General features: G+C 47.4%; 1 protein-coding gene across 5 annotated transcripts in view; it reads right to left on the reverse strand.

Moving 5' to 3' along the window:
* Positions 1 to 17129, reverse strand: part of GHRH (growth hormone releasing hormone) — a 38427-nt gene extending 21298 nt beyond the window's left edge. For 4 of the 5 annotated variants that reach the window (XR_010125205.1, XM_063659439.1, XM_063659440.1 and 1 more), the window contains exons 1-2: positions 17102 to 17128; positions 16325 to 16377 (exon numbers count right to left, since the gene is read on the reverse strand). The gene's annotated coding sequence lies outside the window, so the exon portion shown is untranslated. Of the gene's footprint in view, positions 1 to 16324; positions 16378 to 17101 lie in introns of all 5 variants that reach the window. The other variant, XR_008496151.2, reaches the window with a different exon arrangement.
* Positions 17130 to 17131: the final 2 nt, after the last annotated feature.

Raw genomic sequence — 17131 nt, forward strand, 5'->3', positions numbered from 1 at the left:
GTAGCTGGGGCTACAGGCATGTGCCACCATGCCAGGCTACTTTTGTATTTTTTGCAGAAACGGGGTTCCTCCATGTTGCCCAGGCTGGTCTAGAACCTGTGGGGTCAAGCAATCCACCTGCCTCAGCCACCCAAAGTGCTGGGATTATAGATGTGAGTCACTGTGCCCGGCCAGGATGTGACTTTTAAGCTGGATCTTGAAGAAAGAGGAAAAATTAATCCAGCCTAAGCAAAGGCTTGGAGGCCTGGTTAGTGAACAACAAATTATTTGGTGTGGCTGGAGTGAGGGTCCTCACATCTTTGTGGGCTTTGGACCTGGACCCCAGATTCAGTTGTCCAGGGTAGGGCCCAGGGTTCTGAATTTTTAACCAGGGCCTCAAGTGGTTCTGGTACAGGTGCGAGGGCCCACAGACTGGGAAACCCGGGCCTGCGGCTTCAGTGGCAAGGAATGTGGATGAATCTGGAACAATGCATTAGGGCCAAGCTGTGCAGGATGTCAAACGCCATGCTAAGGAATTTGGACCTGTCCTGTTCTCAGTGGAGAGAGTCCATTGGAGGCTTTCAAGCCCTGGAGTGGTGGTTTTGGAAGGAGAATGTTGCCAGCAGCCTGGTGGGAGGAACACAGACCCGAGAGGCTGGAGAGAAGAAGCCCATTGAGGAAGCTTTCACAGCTGTCCAGGCCAGCCATCCTGGAGGCCTGAGCTGGGGGGTTGGGGGGGCAGTGGGCAAGGCACACGGGAGTGGGGGCGCTAGATTTGAGAGGGCTCTGAAAAATGGGGCCCAGGCCTGCAGTAGATGGATGAGGAAGGTGAAGGAGAGGTTGTTGAGAATGGGCTGGGGGGCCTCAAGGGCTGATCAGGATGCACCAGGGCAGTGGGTTGAGGGGAGGAACAATAGAGCCAATTTGCGCGTGTTGAGTTTTTCACTCATGGGACCTCCAGGAGGATGTGGGGAACAGGCATTGAATCTTGTCAGAAGCTTGGAGAAGGTGGTTGAAGTTGAGGGGAGCGCTTTTATTTTTTATTTTTATTTTTTTTGAGACGGAGTTTTGCTCTTGTTGCCCAGGCTGGAGTGCAATGGCACGATCTCGGCTCACCGCAACCTCTGCCTCCTGGGATCAAGTGATTCTCCTGCCTCAGCCTCCCGAGTAGCTGGGATTACAGGCATGCGCCACCATACCTGGCTAATTTTGTGTTTTTAGTAGAGACGGGGTTTCTCCATGTTGGTCAGGCTGGTCTCAAACTCCCAACCTCAGGTGATCTGCCAGCCTCGGCCTCCCAGAGTGCTGGGATTACAGGTGTGAGCCACCGCATCTGGCTGAGCCTTTGAAGAGCAAAGAGGTATTAGAGGACTGTAGACTGCTTACGAATCTTCAGGGCACATGGAGGCAGAATTAGAAAAACAGGCCAGGTGTGGTGGGCCAGGTGTGGTGGACCGGGTGTGGTGGGCCAGGTGTGGTGGACTGGGTGTGGTGGGCCGGGTGTGGTGGGCCAGGTGTGGTGGACCAGGTGTGGTGGGCCGGGTGTGGTGGGCCACACCTGTAAGCCCAGCACTTTTGGTGGCCAAGGTGGGAGGACTGCTTGAGGCCAGGAGTTTGAGACCAACCTGGGCAACAAAGCAAGACACCCACTCCCCATGTCAAAAGCAGAAGCGAAGAGAAGGGGAGGGGAGGGGAGGGGAGGGAAGGGAGAAGGAAAGAGGCAAGAAGAACACACTAGAAAAGTAGGCTGTTTGGTTGTTTTTCAATTTATTATCTCCACTTTGCAGATGGGGAAACTGGGACTCAGACAATTAAATAACTTGTCCATGGCCACTATGCTTATCGGGTAAGGCTGGAGTTTTGAACCTAAGTCTCTCTTTGGCTCCAGTGCCCATACTCTCTTGGCTGAGTCTCCCAGAGGCAAGATCCTGTCCCCAGACACAAAATAAACAGATTCAAAGATTGGGGGTGAATGGGTGGAGGTGAGGAAGATGCAGCAAAAAGAACTTGCAGGAGGCCGGGCGTGGTGGCTCATGCCTGTAATCCCAGCACTTTGGGAGGCTGAGACAGGTGGATCTCCTGAGGTCAGGAGTTTGAGATCAGCCTAGCCAACGTAGTGAAACCCCATCTCTACTAAAAACACAAAAATTACCCGGGTGTGGTGGCAGGCACTTATAATCCCAGGTACTCGGGAGGCTGAGGCAGGAGAATCACCTGAACCCAGGAGGCAGGTTGCAGCGAGCTGAGATCATGCCATTGCACTCCAGCCTGGGGGACAGAGCGATACTCCATCTAAAAAAACAAAAAAAGAATAACTTGCAGGACAGAGGCAGGGGAGACCAGCATATTAAGTGAGCCTATTTTTCATTCCTTCTCCCGCTAGAATATATTGAAGCAAATCCCAGACTTCATATTATTTCATCGATAAATATTTCAGTATGTATCTCAAAAAGATAAGGCTCTTTTTTAGACATAGTCACAATCCCATTATCACACTTTTAAAAAAATCTAACAATAATTCCTATTAAGGGAACCTATGGAGGACAATCTGACAAACCTCAGAATGGACGTGGGCTTGTGTATCTTGAGCCAGCACTCTCACAAAGCCATGATAAGGAATTTAAATTTCCCAAGACAATTACAGCCAAGGCGAACAGGGGATTGGAAATGCAGAAGATTTGAGAAGCTTGTCTGGCTCTGGAAAGGAAATGTTATAAAGGAAGAAAAAAAAGACTGGAAAGGTTTACAGAGTACAAAAGTCAAGACTCTTCTTTCTTTCTGACTTCCCCTTTCCTCATGCGAGGGTCTTTAGTCATAAATGAGAAATAGGAACCCGGGCTAGAGTGAAACCAAATGGATAAAAACAACACAACAAATACAGTATTGCTAAATGCAATGAGATAGAGGCATGGGGTTTATTTCCCACAAGGCTGTGCAAACTGCTCACTTCTTAGATAAAGGCTCTTCAGTTGCTGCTATTCAGAATCCCAGCTTCCTGAGAGGTCATGTCCATTGATTATTAACTGGTTATTGTGGACACTGACCTTCTACTAGGCATCAAGAAATCAGATTTCTAGACCAGGTGCAATGGCTTACACCTGTAATCCCAGCACTTTGCGGGGCTGACGCAGGTGGATCACTTGAGGTCAGAAGTTCAAGACTCAGACTGGCGAAACCCCGTCTCTACTAAAAATACAAAAATTAGCCAGTGGCTCATGCCTTTAATCCCAGCACTTTGGGAGGCCGAGGAGGGCGGATCACCTGAGGTCAAGAGTTTGAGACCAGCCTGGCCAACATGGCGAAACCCTGTATCTACTACAAGTACAAAAATTAGCAGGGCATGGTGGCGGGCGCCTGTAATCCCAGCTACTCAGGAGGCTGAGGCAGGAGAATAGCTTCAACCCGGGAGGTGGATGTGGCAGTGAGCCGAGATCGTGCCACTGCACTCCAGCCTGGGCTACAAGAGCAAGACTCCATTTCAAAAGAAAAAAAAAAAATTAGCCAGGTGGTCTCTACTAAAAATACAAAAATGAGCCAGGCATGGTGGCAAGCGCTGTAATCCCAGCTACTCGGGAGACCAAGGCACGAGAATTGCTTGAGCCATGGAGGTGGAGTTTGTATTGAGCTGAGATCGTGCCACTGCACTCCAGCCTGGGCAACAAAGTGAGACTTTGTCTCAAAAAAAAAAAAAATAAATAAAAAAAAATATATATATATATGTCCAGCTCCTCCATGAAATTGCTCTGTGACCTTGGGCAACTTCCTTGACTTACCTGAGCTGTCTGTAAAGTGAGGGTATTAGACCATAAGACCTCATCATTTCCTTTAAGAGCCGAGTTCTCTGATTCAGTGAATACCTAGTAAAACAGTGCTTACTTCCTGGGGTTTAGAGAGCGTTACTAGGATTTGGCTCAATGTTACACTGCATCTGCAAAATGCTTGGATAGGCCGAGAGTGGTGGCTCATGCCCTGTAATCCCAGCACTTTGGGAGGCCGAGGCGGGTGGATCACTTGAGATCGGGAGTTCAAGACCAGCCTGGCCAACATGGCAAAACCCCGTCTCTACTAAAAATACAAAAACTAGCAGGGTGTGGTGGTGTGTGCCTCTAATCCCAGCTACTAAGGAGGCTAAGGCAGGAAAATCGCTTGAACCCAGGAGGCAGAGGTTGCAGTGAGCCGAGATCACACCACTACACTCCAGCCTAGGTGACAGGCGAGACTCTGTCTAAAAAAACAAAAAGAATACTTGGCTAACCTTGATGAAGGATGCCATGTGTTGATGATGCAGGTTCATGCTACAAAATCACCCAGCGTTGCTCTTGGCTGACCCCCCAGAGGAAATCCGAAAGGCAGCACTCTGGAAATGGACGGTGGATGGAGAGCACGTGGAAACTGCACAGAGCTGTCCACAGATGGAGCCCGCTGCCTGAGGCCCAGGAAGCAAATTGAAGAAATAAGTTGAAACAACAGCCCAATGTGGTTTTTTTGTTGTTTTCTTTCATTTTAATGGCAGGTAAAGTGGTTGACGGATGGTGACCAGGGATGTGGGGCTGAGATGGAGCTAAAGGGGAGGAGGCTGTGAAAGCCGGCAGGTCAAGTTGCCATGTGTTGCTGGGATTCTGGGACCTTGACCTGGGGATCTGTATTTGAGCAGAGTCTTAAGAACTTGAGATTGGAGGGGAGCCAGAGGAAGATGCAGAAGAACTTGAACCAGAAAGGGCAGGGGAAAAACAAAACAGACTCCATCCTGGGCCAGAAGAGAAGCCGTTTCCTGACACCTTGCCCTCTGTCCAGCTCATCATCATGTGAGGAAGGAGGGGCTGTGTGGCTCTTGGCTCCAGCTACTCTGATTTCTTTTTTCAGTTCCTCCAGGGTGCTCTGTTCTTTCTTGTTGCATGGCCTCTGCTGTGTCCTCTCCCTGGAAGGCAGCTCTTTCCCCCCATCAACTTCCACTCAGACCTTAGCTTAAACCTGTTGCCTCCAGGAAGCCCTCCTTGGCCTTCTGATAAGACAAACCACTCCATTTTAAGTTCTTACATCATTCATTAGTCACTTTTTAAAAATAGTGCTCCTCACTGTTATCATTCTTAATGTATTTATGTGATTTTATCATTCTTTAATGTATTTAATGAATTTATGTGTATTATGTGATTTAAATGATTCTAAAAAAAGTCTAATTTTGAAATAACATCGAGCTTTTAGAAAAGTTGCAAGAATAATACAAAAAACTCTATAGGCCAGGTGCGGTGGCTCACGCCCGTAATCCCAGCACTTTGGGAAGCCCAGGTGGGTGGATCGCTTGAGCCCAGGAGTTCAAGACCAGCCTGGGCAACATAGCGAGACCTCATCTTTACAAAAAACAAAATAAGCAAATTAGCTGGGTGTGATGGCACGAGCCTGTAGTTCCAGCTACTTGATGGTTAAGGTGGGAGGACTGCTTGACCTAGGAGTTCAAGGCTGCAGTGAGCTATGACTGTGCTGCAGCACTCCAGCCTGCGCGACACAGCAAGACCCTGTTTCTAAAAAAATAATATTTCAAAAATTAAATAATTTAAATTAAATGAATTTTATTTATTTATTTATGGAGATAGAGTCTCACTCCGACACCCAGGCTGGGGTGTAGTGGCACAATCTTGGCTCACTGCAGCCTCAACTTCCAGGGTTCAGGTGCTTCTCCCACCTCAGTCTCCTGAGTGGCTGGAACTCCAGGCATGCACCACCATACCCAGTTAATTATATATATATATATATATATATATATTTTTTTTTTTTTTTTTTTTTTTTTTTTTTTGAGACGGAGTCTCGTTCTATTGCCCAGGCTGGAGTGTAGTGGCCCGATCTCGGCTCACTACAAGCTCCGCCTCCCGGGTTCATGCCATTCTCCTGCCTCAGCCTCCCGAATAGCTGGGACTACAGGCATCTGCCACCACGCCCTGCTAACTTTTTGTATTTTTAGTAGAGACGGGGTTTCACCGTGTTAGCCAGGATGGTCTCGATCTCCTGACCTTGTGATCCTCCCGCTTCATCCTCCCAAAGTGCTGGGATTACAGGCATGAGCCACCGCGCCCAGCAATTTTTTGCATATTTTTTGTAGAGAAGGGGTTTCACCATGTGGCCCAAGCTAGTCTCGAACTTCTGGGCTCCAGCAATCCACCTGCCTTGGCTTCCCAAAGTGTTGGGATTACAGGTGTGAGCAATCGTGCCTGGCTTAAATTAACTTTAACTTAATTAAATTAAATTTTATTTAATTTTTAAAATTAAATAAAAATAAAAAGAACTCCTGGCTGGGTGCGGTGGCTCACTCTTCTAAGCCCAGCACTTTGGGAGGCCAAGGTGGGTAGATCACTTGAGCCCACGAGTTCAAGACCAGCCTGGCCAGCATGGTAAAACCCCATCTCTACAAACAAGTACAAAAAATTAACTAGGCATGGTGGTGCACACCTGTAGTCCCAGAGACTTGAGATGCTGAGGTGGGAGGGTCTCTTGAGCCCAGGAGGTGGAGGTTGCAGTGAGCCGAGACTGCACCACTGCACTCCAGCCTGGTCGACAGAGTGAAACTCTGTCTCAAAAAAGAAAACAACAAAAAATTGTAAAAACTCCCAGATTCAACAATTGTTAACATTTTGTCACATTTCCTTTGTGATTCTGTCTCTTTATATGTATACTTATAGAGTATATGTAATCATACCTATATACACATCATATGTGATTGTTATTTTTTTCTGAACCTCTTAAGCATAATTTGCAGATATCTTGCCCCTTTACCCCTAAATAGGATCATTCACTTACACAGCCACAGTTGTGTAAATGATCTGATTATTGGAATAACATCTGTTTTGACTTAAATGTAGGTTCCATGAGGGTGCGGCGGTATCTTGCTTTTTCACCCACGTGTGTGTCACCTAGCATAGTGCCTGGTGCATAGCTAGGACTCGAAATATTTGTTGAATGTACAAGAATTCCTGAATTCCAAGGGCTTGCCATTAATATGGTGTTCTTGCCCAGCGGCCAGCTTTCTTACTCAGCCTGCTGCGCGTGTTGGATGGGGCTGGGTGTTGAGACTTGTCCCGCCCATCTCTCGGTGGGGAATCAGGATCCCATCAAGGTAAATCAGTGCCTGCAGATGTGGCTTTGGCCTCTGTCATTTCTGTTAAATCCTCTCCAGCCAGCTCTGACCCTTGCCGAGCTACATTCCTTTTTTTTTTTTTTTCTGAGATGGAGTTTCACTCTTGTCCCCCAGGCTGGAGTACAGTGGTGTGATCTTGGGTCACTGCAACCTCTCCCTCCTGGGTTTAAGTGATTCTCCTGCCTCAGCCTCCTGAGTAGCTGGAATTACAGGCATGCACCACCACCCCCAGCTAATTTTTGCGTTTTTAGTAGTGATAGGGTTTCATCATGTTGGCCAGGCTGGTCTAGAACTCCTGACCCCAAGTGATCTGCCTGCCCCGGCCTCCCAAAGTGCTAGGATTATAGGCGTGAGCCACCGTGCCTGGCCCTGAGCTACATCCTTGACTGGCAGCCACCTATCTTCTGGCTTGGTGGCACCTGTTGGCCATCACACCCAGTTAACTGGCCCCATGAGAGAGTTCTGGCAAAGGCAGCTGAAATGCTGGCCAATCTTCCCAGGCAGTTGCCTTTGTGAGGCACTGGCCTCAGCCTTGGAAACTGCCCTCTGTGCCCTTGGCCCACCAGGTGCTTTGGCCTACCTTACGCCTGTGTTGTGCTCTCCTGTTAGGATGTCGTAGCTCTCAGTTTACAGAGGGGGCCAATGGAGGGCATGATGTACTCAGGGCAAGTAGGAGCTGGGGCCCACAGCCCACAGAATCCTGAGTTGGACAGGCTTTTAGAGATCAGGTAGGACAGTGGTTTTCCAAATGTGGTCCCCAGTCAGCACCATCTGCACCTCCTGGGCACTTAGTAGATGTACCCCACCCCAGCTCTATTGAATCAGGAACTGATTAGGGTAGAGCACAACCATCTGTGTTTTAATCAGCCCTTCAGGAGGTTCAGATGCGTGCTCAGGTTTGCAACCCTTTGCTTTAGGCCAACCCTGCCAGTTTTCAGGGTGAGGGTGGGGGGTTCACTCTGCTCTTTCCTCTCACATAGCACATTCTCTGCTCGTTGTTGCCCATCTGCAGCTACTGGCTTTTTAAAACAATGTTTTCAGAATAAAAAATAAGCTTATCACGGAGTTATTACATTACCATGGCAACCTGGCAGCTGACTAGACAGAAGCAGGTAGCACAACTGCCTTGGGGTCTCAGTGGCACTAAAGTAATCGTGGATTTTTGCTCTGTGGGCTGTTCTAGCTATGCACAGCTTCTTTGTTTCTCTTGTCTTTTCCTCTTTTTTTCTCCTCTTTTCTGTTTGGACCCTTATTCCTCTCTCATCTCATTAGGAGCAAAGAATAATTGTTTTAGATTTTCCAAGAGGCCGCGACATCTGACCTCTCCTTTGAAACTAACAATAACCCCAGGAGGTAGCTGATATGAGCAGGGCTATTTTACTGCGTTTTCTGTTTGTTTGTTTGTTTTTAGATGGAGTTTCGTTCTTGTTGCCCAGGCTGGATTGCAATGGCGCAGTCTTGGCTCACTGCAACCTCCGCTTCCCGGGTTCAAGAAATTCTCCTGCCTCAGCCTCTCAAGTGGCTGGGATTACAGGCATGTGCCACCATGCCCAGCTAATTCTGTTTTTAGAAGAGATGAGTTTCACCATGTTGGTCAGGCTAGTCTCGAACTCCTGACCTCAGGTGATCCACCCTCTTTGGCCTCCCAAAGTGCTGGGGATTACAGGTGTGAGCCACCTCGCCAGGCCTTGACTGCATTTTTATCCTCATCAAAATGTTGTATTAAAATTTTCTTGAATTGATTGATTTATGTTTTGAGAAGGAACACGCACAGAAGGCAAAATTCAAAAGGTACGAAATGGTGCATGTTCAGAGTGAGTCTCTGAATGACTCTGTGTCCAGGTCTCCTCCCTGGTGGGGGGGGGGTCCCATGATCTGTTTCTTGTGCTTCCTTACTGACTTGCTGAGACAGCCTACACATATAAAAGGGTTTTTTTTTTAAACCTTTCACCTTTGTTATTTACACAAACGGTAGGTTCCATCCCCACTGCTCAGTACCTTGCTTCCTTCACGCAGTCTGTCTTAGGGATCCTTCTCCAGCGTTTAGAGTTGCCTTACGCTTTTTATTTTTTAATTTAATTTTTAAAAAATTTGAGACAGACTCTCGCTCTGTTGTCCAGGCTGGAGTGCAGTGGTGCGATCTTGGCTCACAGCAAACTCTGCCTCCTAGGTTCAAGTGATTCTCATGCCTCAGCCTCCTGAGTAGCTGGGATCACAGGTGAGCACTAATTTTGTATTTTTAGTAGAGATGGGGTTTCACCATGTTGGTCAGGCTGGTCTTGAACTCCCAACATCAAGTGATCTGCCCACCTTGGGCAGATCCCAAAGTGTTGGGATTACAGGCATGAGCCACCAGGCCCAGCCGCCTTATGCTTTTTAAGAGTCTATTCCATAGTGTAGATGTATCATCATTTAAGCAGTCCCCTGTTGATAAATATTTGGGTTGCTCCTAGTCTTCTGCTATTTTCATCCTCATTTAACAGCTAGAAAAGTTGTGAATCAGAGAGGGACATGACCTGTGAAAGTTCCCAAAGCAAACGTTGGCATCTTCAGGCATTGCTTAGCTACAGAATATAAGAAAAAAGGAAGAGATGACTGACCCCTGAATTAGAGAAAAGACAGAGCCATCCAGCGACCTGATTTCCTCTTCTGCCACACTAGTGTCTTAACTAGTTCAGTTAAATTCTTCTAACATTGCCTGATATGGAATTAAATAATCATTTATGGAAGTATTTTAAATCTGTCTCCCTTGCTAGACAGTAACCTTTGTTAGGGCAGGGACTATGTTTTCCTCACTCCTTCATCCCTAGCAAGGACTATACTCCTAGCAAGTACTGAGTATATAGTAGGTGCTCAATAAATACCTGTTAAATGAATGAATGAATGGATCGGGATCGTCTGTGGTTAAGACAGTGGGCTTAGAGATCTCGCTTTGAATCCTGGGTTTAACAGTTATTATTATGTAATCCTAGACCCATCATTCAACTTCTCAATACCTCCATTTCCTTAGGTGTGACATGGAAACGCTCCCTTGGGATTGCTGGATCAGGTGAGCAAATGCAGGTCAGGTATCCATCACAGGGCCTGTGTGCAGTGAGGCCTCAGCCATTTTTCCTAAGCCAGAGCTTCTTCCAAAATCATACACTGCCTGGAAATTCTGATGAAGGAACCAAAGAATCTTCAAGGCAGAGGCAATTTGAGCTGGGCCCTGAAGGAGGAGTAAGATTCCAGCTTATGTGGCCAGGGCCAGATTTCTTTACTGAGTTCATCCAACTACAAAATGGAGATGATGACACCCAGTTTCTATCTCCCTCTGGGAGCGCTGGTCTGGCTTAAAGTCTCTCAAGAGGAAAAACATCATACAATTAAAAGGCACAATCGTTATTCAACTGGAAAAGTGCCTTCCCGGGACAAGTGATTCTGCTTGTGCTGTGTATGATTGGATATTTAGTGCAAATTTAACCCAGGGTGTCAACTGTGCTGTCAGTTAGAGCTAAGTGTAATGGGGCACTTAGTAAATGTGGAGGTAATTAAAGCCATCCAGATGCTGGATGTGGGTGAGCTTTGTGCTGCCTCTGGGACTGAAATGCTTTAGAGAGATGAAGTTCTGGAGTCTCTTCTTGGGGTGCACTGGGAGTGTAAGCCCCGGCTTGGGCCTTTGCTGCTGCTGTACCCTTCTGCTGGAGACTGAAAGCCACCTATTCTGGGAAGCCTTCCCTGATCACCAAGACAGAGTCTGATGTTCTGGGTTTTCCTGTCACTGCACACACTTCTCACAATATCCTATTATCTTAGTTTGTTTCTATGCCCATGTCCCCCAACCAGAGCCCAAGATATTGTCCCTAGAATTTTTCTGACATACAGTTAGTGCTCAATAAGTGTCTGCTGAATGAAGCTTTTCAGGTTTCACAACCGTAGGAAATCTTGGGTCTCAAGAACAGATCAAGGCGTTTGATTTTCCTGGGAAGGGTAGACCCTGTGTAGTTCTGGCATGTGATCCCTCTTCTGATGGAAATTCTGTTCGATGCCCTCCCTAATGAGCCCAGGGTGGAAACGTGAGCCTATCCTCTTTTGCAGCAGACCTGAGCCCTGTAGATTTACAGATATCTGAGTGTGGAATCCAGCCCTGAGTCCATACCTTGCAGAAAGCAGGAGGAGAGCAGGCCTTGAACAACTGAAGTTGCTTTTCTGCTATGAGCCTCCTGGAGGCCCAAAGAATCCAGAACGTGGCGAGTCTCCACTGCTGCCTGGGCCCCGTTGGCTCAAAGATGAACCTGTCGCTGACCTTTCTGGCACATGGAGAATGTCCCCACTGCCCAGAGAAGAGAGGCCTCTCCTTGTGGTCCTGTATTCTGGATTCAGTGGGATCCACCGCACTCAGCATTCTTGGCTTCATGCTGGAGCTGAGCGTAAGGTGAGGAGTTGCTGGAAACACTGTGATACCTGGCTCAGGCAGGAACCACCCAAGTCAGGCGTGACAAGATCTTGGACTGACAGCCACCTGCTCTGAACAAGGCCCTGGACTCTGGACTTACCACTGTCTCTGACCACCCCTTCCAGTTGGCCTTTCTGCCTCTGGATTCGGAGTCTGGAGTCAGGCTTCTGGCTGGTCATGGTTAGGTCCAGTGTCCATGCTCCAGCAGGAATTGAGGGGAGCGTGTCCACCCCATTCATCTGCCATTATCTCCCTGCTTCTTGGGATTCCCACAAATGGGGTCTCAGATTCTGGGCAGCCTAAGTGACAAATACTAGCGGGGTTCCCATTCTATGAACTTGATATTCTCTCCCGGAGGGCTCCATCTCCTGGGCCCATCTCTGCCCCATGTGGTGTCTGCTGAGGTGCCTGGGTCTAGAGAATCCACTTCCAAGATAGTTTCTTTGTTCAAAAAATGTTTTTTTATTTTTTAATTTTTATTTGAGATGGAGTCTTGCTCTGTCACCCAGGCTGGAGTGCAGTGGCGCAATATTGGTTCACTACAACCTCCAACTCCCTAGTTCAAACAATTCTCCTGTCTCAGCCTCCTAAGTAGCTGGGATTACAGGCGCATGCCACCTCACCCAGCTAATTTTTGTATTTTAGTAGAGATGGGGTTTCACCATGTTGGCCAGGCTGGTCTCGAACTCCTGACCTTGTGATCTGCCTGCCTTGGCTTTCCAAAGTGCTGGGATTACAAGCGTGAGCCACTGTGCCTGGCCCAAAATTTTAAAATGAAAAGTTAAAACATATACAAAAAAGGCAAAAGAATTGTTCAAAAAACACTATACCCATCATCTATTAGGTGGGAACAAAAGTAATTGCGGTTTTTGCCATTCCTTAACCTAACAGATTCTACGCTTAACTTTCATTCTGCCACATTTACTTTATCACACATGCATCCATCTCTCCACCGCTCTGAGGTGGCTTCTTCACTCTTGGGTCTGATGCCTGATGCTCCCTGCACTCTTTCTCCCTATGTGGCCTGGGCTTCTCACAGCTCGGTGGTCTCGGGATAGTTGTTCTTTCTGCATGGTGGCTGATTTCTAGGCCAGTTCAACACCATGCTTGAAACTGACACAGCATCTCTTCCATAATTGTCTATTGCTCAAAGCAGTCACTGGGTAGAAGAGCATGTGGGATGGAGAATACCAGCCACTTAGGATAAACAGTCAGCTGCAAAGGGTGGTCAGTGGAGCCTTGAAAAGGTGGTATTGGGGCTCGGTGCGGTGGCTTACGCCTGTAATTCCAGAACTTTGCGAGGCCAAGGCAGGTGGGTCGCTTGAGCTCAGGAGTTAGAGACCAGCCTAGCTAACATGACAAAACCCCATCTCTACCAAAAATATGAAAATTAGCTGGGTGTGGTGGCACATGCCTGTGGTGCCAGCTACTCAGGAGGCTGAGGTGGAAGGATTGCTTGAGCTGGGGAGGTGAAGTTTGCAGTGAGCTGGGAGACAGAATGAGACCTTGTCTCAAAAAAACAAAAAACAAAAAAAAAAAAAGAGAGAGAAGGAAGGAAGGGAGGAAGGGAGGCAGGGAGGGAGGGAGGATGGGTGGTATTGGGGCTGAGCCCTAAGGAAAGAGAATGAACCTGTCTTGTGGAGAGCCAGAAGACAGCATTCTAGACAGAGAGACCGACAAAGGCAATGGCTTGAAGGTGGAAAAGCAAATCTCGTACCTCTACTTTCCCTTTTCCACATCCAAATCCAGCCCATCATTCTGGACCCACATCGAGCTGCCTCCCTCACGAGGCCTTCCTAGATACTTCAGTCCCTGCTGATCCTCCCCCTCTTCCTAGAGCTTTCATGTGTGTACTCATCTGACAAGCACAGGTCGGCTCGGTAGTGCAAAGGTTATGCACGCAGACTCTGCGAGACCTTAGGGAAGCTGCTTAACTTTTCCAGCCTTAGGTTTCTTCACCTGTAATGCCTACTTTATAGGGTGCTGGGGGAGAATCTTGATATGTGTAAAGTGCTTGGCACCTTTACACATATGAATATGCAATAAACAGCAGCTACAATTAATATAAAACTGGCTCACTCAGTCAAGTGTGACTCTAAGAAAATATTTTTCAGAGAAGAGGCTATGGCTTTTTTGGCTTTTTCTTCTTCATTGTGCAATCACTGTGACTTGCATAGATATTAGGCATAGAAATAAGCCTGCCATAAAGCTCTCATCCGCGCTGTGGTGCTCATGGAGCCACGCAGGGCACAGAGACGGCAAAACTCAGCTGGAGCCTCTAAGAGCTTCTAGAGAGTGAGCAAGTAGCTGTGCCTGTCATTGTGCCTGCAGCAGTCACTCGGGCGATCTTTTACATTTGGATACAGAGAGTAACAGGTTTCAAAGCACCTGCACACCTGGATTAGTATGCTGGGGCTGCTCTAACAAAGGACCACAAACTGAGTGGTTTAAACAACAGATATTTACTTCTTCCCAGTTCTAGGGGCTAGGAATCTGAAATCAAAGTGTTGGTGGCACCTTCTGAGGGCTGTGAGGAGCCTGTCCCATGCCTCTTGCCTAGGTTCTGGTGGCCTGCTGGCAATCTGTGGTGTTCCTTGGCTGTAGAGGCATCGTCCTGATATCTGCCTTCATCTTCACATGACGTTCTATGTGTGCATCTGTGTCCATGTTCCCCTTCATTTAAAATAAATTCTTTCCTTTTTTAGAGACAGGGTCTTGTTCCATCACCCAGGCTGGAGTGCAGAGGTGCGAGCATAACTCACTTCAGCCTCCAACTCCTGAGCTCAAGCGATCCTCTCATCTCAGCCTCCCAAAGTGCTGGGACTACAGGCAAGAGCCATCGCGTCCTGTCAAAATTTTCCCTTTTTATAAGTACAGCAGTCATACTGGATTAGGGACTACCCTAACACTCTCATTTTAACTTGATTACCTTTGTAAAGCTCCTATCTCCAAATAAGATCCCATTGTGAGGTACTGGGGGTTAGGGCTCAAACACAGCTTTTTGGAGGGACACAATTCAACCCAGAAAACGCTCTCCTCACTCACACCCCCCAGTGTGTCTCTCCAGGGCAAGTAGTAAGTCCTGTCCTAAACATCTACACCCTGCAGGCCTCAGTGTCACCCCCTCAGCTATTCTTATGCTCCAAGCCGTTTCTCACTACCCAGCCTTTCCACCACCCATCGTGCTTTTTCCTCCTTCTCTTTGCCTGGCAAAGTCTTCCTCATTCTTCATTTCTTTTTTTGAGATGGAGTATTGCTTTGTTGCCCAGGCTGGAATGCAGTGGTGCGACCTCGGCTCACTGCAATTTCCGCCTCCCAGGTTCAAGCAATTCTCCTGCCTCAACCTCCCAAGTAGCTGAGACTACAGGTGCACACCACCATGCCTGGCTAATTCTTTGGGTATTTTTTGTAGAGATGGGGTTTCGCCATGTTACCCAGGCTGATCTCAAACTCCTGGGCTCAAGCAATCTGTCCACCTTAGCTTCCCAAAGTGCTGGGATTATAGACGTGAGCCACCACTCTTCATTTCTTACCAGAAATGTGATCTCCTCATGGACGTCTTCCCTGATCACCTCTCTTTTGATTGTGTCTCCCACGTTATTGTGTCTCTCATGGCTCCCTCTTCTTCCTTCCCAACACATCTCATGGTTTTTAAGTGTACATTTATCTGTGTGATTGATTAGTGGGGGTGACAGACATTGACCCCTAGTCTATAAGCACAGTCAGGGTAGGGTCCCACCTACTCACCGTTGTCTTCCCAGTTTCATAGTGCATGATCCAGAGTAGAAACTCCATAAATATTTGTTAAATGAATAAATTATGCATTTTGGGTCCCCCATGCCACCTCACATAGTATGGGATTAGTGAATGTTGAGTGAATTATTTGTCTTCCAAGAGAGTGAATTCCTTTAGGGCAAGATAGGTCTCTCTCTCTCTCTTTTTTTTTTTTTTTTTTTGAGTCTCTGGTATCTAACCTCTGTTCCTTGATCCTCTATGTATGTCATCTAGGCTGCATGACCAATTATCCTAAAACTTAGGAGCTTAAAACAATAACATTTAGTATTTCACAATTTCTGTGAGGCAGGCATTCAAGTGACATTCCAAGGTGTTTCTGGCTCAAGGTTGCTCTTGAGTTTATATTGAAGATTTTGGCCAGGCCACCGTCATTTGAAAGCTTGACTAGGACTGCCGGAGCCACTTGGCTCATACACATGGCTGGCAAGTTGGAGCTGGTTGTTGGCAGGCAGCTCAGTTACTCCCCATGCGAGCCTCTCCATAGGACTGCTTGAGTGTCCTCACAACACGGATTCCCCATGAGCAATCAAGATAGAGCAAAGAGGAAGCTGCAATGTCTTTTATGACTTTATCTTGGAACTCGTGCTCCAAGATTTCTGCAATATCCTATGGGTTACACAGGTCAGTCTTATTCTTGGTGGGAGGTGACAACAGAGGGTTATGGATACCAGGAGCCAAGAATCGTCAGGGTTTATGGCGGAGGCTGGTTATCACACACTGATCTAGGTTTCTTTTTCTCCTATTACTTGCCCCCCACCCCTTCTTAATCATGGAACACTGCTCTTTGCCTTCAAAAAACTTATCCTGTTATATGATTACACATTCATTTAATTAGTCTGTCTCCCTCCAACAGACTGTAAGCACCACAAGGGCAGACTGTATGTGTCTGCTTTAGCACTGTGTCCTCAGTTACCAGGACAAAGCATAGAGTAGGCACTCAGTGAATGCTTTTTGAATGAATTATAATGATTTTCTTCTGTCTGACTTACAAGAGGTGTTTCCGTTTGTCTCCTCTCTGCATCGTAGGCTCCTAGCTCAGGACCTGGCATAAAATTAAGGAAATGAATGTGAGAAACACTTTTGAAATAGTGACAACACATCCGGATGAACATTTTGCAGGACAGCTACACACCCGTTTTAGCTCACCAGCTACCAGTTGTGACTGTGCTCTGCTCTGGGAGATGGCTTAGCTTTGCATAGGACAAAATTCTATCTAGTTTCGCGCAGTTCTTAGGAATTTGTTACGAGACGGGCCAAGCTACACAGCCCACTGCGATGAATAAGTAACTTTTTTTTTTTTTTTTTTGATGCAGAGTCTCATTCTGTTGCCCAGGCTGGAGTGCAGTGGCCCGATCTCGGCTCACTGCAACTTCTGCCTCCCGGGATCAAGAGATTCTCTTGCCTCATCCTCCCAAGCAGCTGGGATTACAGGCGCCCGCCACCACGCCCGGCTAATTTTTGTATTTTTGGTAGAGACGGGGTTTCACCATGTTGACCAGGCTGGTCTCGAACTCCTGACCTCAAGTGATCCGTCCGCCTCGGCCTCCCAAAGTGCTGGGATCACAGGCGTGAGCCACCGTGCCCAGCCCCTAGAAGTAACTTCTTTTGTTTTCTTTTTAATTAAACAAAAATGTTGCTGAAACGAGCTGAGTGATATAGAAGCTTAAAGAATTGACAAGCTCTTTATTTCGTTTCCCCAAACCTCTTTGTCCAGTTCGAACCCACAGAACAGGGACAAAAGTCGACAAAACCCAGCGGTGCCTCACCCAGAAACCTGGCAACACGGGCGGAACAGA

Source organism: Pongo pygmaeus, chromosome 21, assembly GCF_028885625.2.
Source record: "Pongo pygmaeus isolate AG05252 chromosome 21, NHGRI_mPonPyg2-v2.0_pri, whole genome shotgun sequence".
Taxonomy (NCBI): domain Eukaryota; kingdom Metazoa; phylum Chordata; class Mammalia; order Primates; family Hominidae; genus Pongo; species Pongo pygmaeus.